The sequence below is a fragment of the Nerophis lumbriciformis genome, linkage group LG11 (genome assembly GCF_033978685.3).
Source record: "Nerophis lumbriciformis linkage group LG11, RoL_Nlum_v2.1, whole genome shotgun sequence".
Taxonomy (NCBI): domain Eukaryota; kingdom Metazoa; phylum Chordata; class Actinopteri; order Syngnathiformes; family Syngnathidae; genus Nerophis; species Nerophis lumbriciformis.
In genome coordinates, this window is record NC_084558.2 from 43,164,828 (window position 1) to 43,170,827 (window position 6,000).

At 38.5% G+C, this 6,000-nt stretch overlaps 1 protein-coding gene across 3 annotated transcripts in view; it reads right to left on the reverse strand.

Annotated features, from left to right (window-relative positions):
• Nucleotides 1–6,000, reverse strand: part of arhgef28a (Rho guanine nucleotide exchange factor (GEF) 28a) — a 156,080-nt gene that overhangs the window by 144,505 nt on the left and 5,575 nt on the right. The gene's annotated exons all lie outside the window — the stretch shown is intronic.

Genomic DNA, 6,000 nt, shown 5'->3' on the forward strand with positions numbered 1-6,000 from the left:
GTCCAGGATGAGTGGAATGTGTTAATGTTGGAATGGTTTGAATTTTTTGCCGATATCCGATATTGTCCAACTCTTAATTACCGATTCCGATATCAACCGATACCGATGTATACAGTCCTGGAATTAACACATTATTATGCCTAATTTTGTTGTGATGCTCCGCTGGATGCATTAAACCAGGGGTCACCAACCTTTTTGAAACCAAGAGCTACTTCTTGGGTACTGATTAATGCGAAGGGCTACCAGTTTGATACACACTTAAATAAATTGCCAGAAATAGCCAATTTGCTCAATTTACCTTTAACTCTATGTTATTATTAATAATTAATTATATTTATCTTTGTGGAAACACTGATCATCTTAATGATTTCTCACAATAAATATATATAGAAACAGATAAATATCAATATGCAACACTTTATTTTTATATTTTCTCTAAGTGCACATTTTTCAAATTGAACATTTTCAAATGATCACTTCTAAGACAGTCTTGTGAAATCACAATATCCCATTTTAACTAGCTAACATTTTTTAACAAATCATGAATTACTTTGCACCATGCTTGTACAAATAATAACTCATGTAAAATACAAAAGTCAGTCAAAGTTGTTAGAATATATAACAAATTGGACCAAGCTATATTTCTAACAAAGACAAATCATTATTTCTTCTAGATTTTCCAGAACAAAATTTTTAAAAGAAATTCAAAAGTCTTTGAAATAAGATTTAAATTTGATTCTACAGATTTTCTAGATTTGCCAGAATATTTATTTTTAATTTAAATCATAATAAGTTTGAAGAAATATTTCACAAATATTCTTCGTCGAAAAAACAGAAGCTAAAATTAAGAATTAAATTAAAATTTACTTTATATTCTTTACAATAAAAAATATAAATTTACTTGAACATTGATTTAAATTGTCAGGAAAGAAGATGAAGGAATTTAAAAGGTAAAGAGGTATATGTGTTTAAAAATCCTAAAATCAATTTTAAGGTTGTATTTTTTCTCTAAAATTGTCTTTCTGAAAGTTATAAGAAGCAAAGTAAAAAAATAAATACATTTATTTAAACAAGTGAAGACCAAGTCTTTAAAATATTTTCTTGGATTTTCAAATTTTTTTTGAGTTTTGTCTCTCTCAGAATTAAAAATGTCGAGCAAAGCGAGACCAGCTTGCTAGTAAATAAATAAAATTAAAAAATACTGGTAAGTGCTGCTATTTGAGCTATTTTTAGAACAGGCCAGCGGGCTACTCATCTGGTCCTTACGGGCGACCTGGTGCCAGCGGCCACCGCGTTGGTGACCCCTGCATTAAACAATGTAACAAAGTTTTCCAAAATAAATCAAGTTATGGAAAAAAGTGCCAACGTGGCACTGCCATATTTATTATTGAAGTCACAAAGTGCTTTTTTTTTTTTAACATGCCTCAAAACAGCAGCTTGGAATTTGGGACATGCTCTCCCTGAGATAATCCTGATACCCACTACAACTATGGGAAATACTATACTTTGACTTTCACAAAGTGCATTATTTTTTAATTTTTTTTTAAACATGCCTCAAAACAACAGCTACAAAAACAATGAAGGCACACAGCTTCAGTCCAGAGTATACTAGAGTAATAAAGTAAACAATAACATAGTCCTCCTTTAGTGCAAGACTGCCTGGCATACTGTATAACAGGAAATTATAAACTGGGCCAATATGGACATCTACATCAACTATATGATTTGCCTGAGAAGCTGGACAGGACACAAATAAAACAATTAAAATAAATAGAAAAAATCAAAAATCAAAAAAATACTTTTTGAAACCGATACCGATAATTTCCGATATTACATTTTAAAGCATTTATCGGCCGATAATATCGGCAGTGCGATTTTATCGGACATCTCTAGTTTGAATAAGTTGAAAAATGTGGGAATTGTGCAACTTGGAAAAATTTCCTATTCATTTCAATGGGAACTTCCTGAAAATTTGGGAATTTTGGAAAAAGCGGGATTTTTTTGGAAAATGATTAGGAGCATGAATGTCCTGAATGAGCTGAATTGGTCGGTGTTGGAATTGTTTAAAGCGGGCAAGAAATGTTGAAGTAGTAAATGGTACTAGGGAATTTCAGGAAAATTTGTAATTTTTTTGAAAATGGCAAAAAACTTGAATGGTCTGAAAGAGTTGAAATGGTTGGTGTTGGAATTTTTCAAATTGGTCGAGAAATGTTGTAGTAGTAACATGTTGAATTGAGAAATGGTATTACGGAATTCCTGGAATTTCGGGAAAACCGGGAATTTTTTCAGTTCAAAGAAAAACTTAGTTTGTTGTCCTAATAAAGAAAAATGTTTTGACAGTGGAACGGTTGAAATGCGTTGGAAAAATGTGGAAGGAGTAGTCGCCAGAATAAATGGTGGAAATAGGGCTTTGGAAAACCAGGAATTCTAGAAAATCCTGGAATTTTTTTGAACTTGGAAAAAAGGTCGTTTAAATTTCCAGAATGGTGAAATGTGTTGAAGGTGAAATGGTTTGAATTGGTTTAAAAATGTGGAAATGGGGGAAGTTTGAAAAATGGCCAATTCATTTTGAATGGGAAAAATGTCCCGGTAAAAACCTGGAACTCTGGGAAATCTGGGAATTGGCACTTCCATATTTATTATTGAAGTCACAAAGTGCATTATTTTTTTTAACATGCCTTAAAACAGCAGCTTGAAATTTGGGACATGCTCTCCCTGAGGAGCATGAGGAGGTTGAGGTGGGCGGGATTGGGGGGGTGGGGCGGGGGTATATATTGTAGCGTCCCGGAAGAGTTAGTGCTGCAAGGGGTTCTGGGTATTTGTTCTGTTGTGTTTATGTTGTGTTACGGTGCGGATGTTCTCCCGAAATGTGTTTGTCATTCTTGTTTGGTGTGGGTTCACAGTGTGGCGCATATTTGAAACAGTGTTAAAGTTGTTTATACGGCCACCCTCAGTGTGACCTGTATGGCTGTTGACCAATTATGCGTTGCATTCACTTTTGTGTGTGAAAAGCCGTAGATATTATGTGATTGGGGCGGCACGCAAAGGCAGTGCCTTTAAGGTTTATTGGCGCTCTGTACTTCTCCCTACATCCGTGTACCACTCCGTAAAGAGGCGTTTTAAAAAGTCATACATTTGACTTTTTGAAACCGATACCGATAATTTCCGATATCCCATTTTAAAGCATTTATCGGCCGATAATATCGGCAGTCTGATATTATCGGACATCTCTACATATTAACTGGCGTTTTGTTGCGCAATATTATGCAAAAGAACGTTTTCTTGCCTTCTGGTACCTGCTGAACTGTATTTGGGATCTGCATAAGTCCTGAAAAATTACACATTGGATTGACCAAAGAACCACCATTACATGTTATGTAGACCACAAGGAAGTGTTTTCCATTTAGAAAAAATTATAATAATATGACTCCTTTAATGCGCCCTATAATCCGGTGCGCTTAATACATGAAAAAAGATTAAAAATAGACCATTCATCGGCAGTGCGCCTTATAATACGGTGCGCCCTATGGTCCGGAAAATAAACAAATAAAAAACATGCTTGTGTTCCATTTCTAAAGCAGTCAGACTCATGTACGTGCTAACATATGAGGAGGGGCTTTGGAATTATTCTTTTTTTCTCCTCACGCAGCAGTTTTTTGACAGCTGTAACACCGTGAACACCAATTGTTCACGTAGGCGTCGGGTTCCCCCCCTCCCTTTGGCGAGGACGACTCCTGAGCGCAGTAGACGGGGGTAACAAGGACCCACTGATGCAATGGACGCCGTGTTATACCATGATATTTAAAGAGGAACATTATCACCAGACCTATGTAAGCGTCAATATATACCTTGATGTTGCAGAAAAAAGACCATATATTTTTTTAACCGATTTCCGAACTCTAAATGGGTGAATTTTGGCGAATTAAACGCCTTTCTAATATTCGCTCTCGGAGCGATGACGTCACAACGTGACGTCGCATCGGGAAGCAATCCGCCATTTTCTCAAACACCGAGTCAAATCAGCTCTGTTATTTTCCGTTTTTTTCGACTGTTTTCCGTACCTTGGAGACATCATGCCTCGTCGGTGTGTTGTCGGAGGGTGTAACAACACGAACAGGGACGGATTCAAGTTGCACCAGTGGCCCAAAGATGCGAAAGTGGCAAGAAATTGGACGTTTGTTCCGCACACTACGACAGAGATGGCAGGAATGTGTGGATATCCTGCGACACTCAAAGCAGATGCATTTCCAACGATAAAGTCAAAGAAATGTGCCGCCAGACCCCCATTGAATCTGCCGGAGTGTGTGAGCAATTCAGGGACAAAGGACCTCGGTAGCACGGCAAGCAATGGCGGCAGTTTGTTCCCGCAGACGAGCGAGCTAAACCCCCCTGGATGTCTTGGCTCACACCGTCCCTTATGCCACCGAAGATGATCAAGAGAAGAATATCGACCCTAGCTTCCCTGGCCTGCTGACATGAGGGTATGTCTACAGAATATATTAATTGATGAAAATTGGGCTGTCTGCACTCTCAAAGTGCATGTTGTTGCCAAATGTATTTCATATGCTGTAAACCTAGTTCATAGTTGTTAGTTTCCTTTAATGCCAAACAAACACATACCAATCGTTGGTTAGAAGGCGATCGCCGAATTCGTCCTCGCTTTCTCCCGTGTCGCTGGCTGTCATGTCGTTTTCGTCGGTTTCGCTTGCATACGGTTCAAACCGATATGGCTCAATAGCTTCAGTTTCTTCTTCAATTTCGTTTTCGCTACCTGCCTCCACACTACAACCATCCGTTTCAATACATTCGTAATCTGTTGAATCGCTTAAGCCGCTGAAATCCGAGTCTGAATCCGAGCTAATGTCGCTATAGCTTGCTGTTCTATCCGCCATGTTTGTTTGTGTTGGCTTCACTATGTGACGTCACAGGAAAATGGACGGGTGTTTATACCTATGGTTAAAATCAGGCACTTTGAAGCTTTTTTTTTTAGGGATATTGCGTGATAGGTAAAATTTTGAAAAAAACTTCGAAAAATATAATAAGCCACTGGGAACTGATTTTTAATGGTTTTAACCATTCTGAAATTGTGATAATGTTCCCCTTTAAAGACAGCTTTTACGTCACCGCTCCTGTTGAGGTGTGTGACCTTGCAGGGTGGAGACGCCACTTCCTCTTAGGCCAACTGTGTTTGTGTGTAATGACTCCCATGCCTGGTTTGTTCTTGCTTTCTCCCAAACTTGGTGACACAGCAAAAACAGACACTTGGCTTACCCCGAAATCTGGCAACAGTCGGGCGGGCGGGCGAGCATAGAGCCCACCCACGAGTCTTCACACTCACACACACGGGAGGGGAGGGGAGGGGGGGGGGAACTGAACATTTTAAAGCCAAACAACACCCCCATTAAGCTTCCAGAAAAAGGTGGTCTGCTCCTTTTTTTTTTCTTTTTTTTTTTTACGAGCGTTATTCTACCCTTCTGGGTGCTCTCAGAGGGTCTTTGTCATTTGCTGACCCCCACATAAGACTAGACCTTTCTGGTTCGGGTTTCACTGCCGACCTAAACCCTGTCAGTCAAGGCCCACAGACCCGTGTGGGGTTGTAGAAACCATCAGCCTAAATTCTGGTTTGTGAGGCCAGCGTGGCACGGACATGATTGCTCATTATTGTTCATGCATGAGAAACCAAACTTGTGAACATGTTCAAGCAGTAATAACATAGAAAAAAAAAATCTACAAAGTCTAGGCAACCGTTTAAGCTAGAGTTAACTGATAGATCGATTTATATTTGTAAGATCGAAGAAAATCAGTCTGTGCTCAGCTACGTATATACATACTTATTTATATAAAGACATATATATTTATAAACACATACACATAAACATATATATGTGCACATATACATACAGTACAGGCCAAAATTTTGGACACAATTTTTGGTGATTTAACCCCCAATTCTAACCCTTGATGCTGAGTGCCAAGCAGGGAGGTAATGGGTCCCATTTT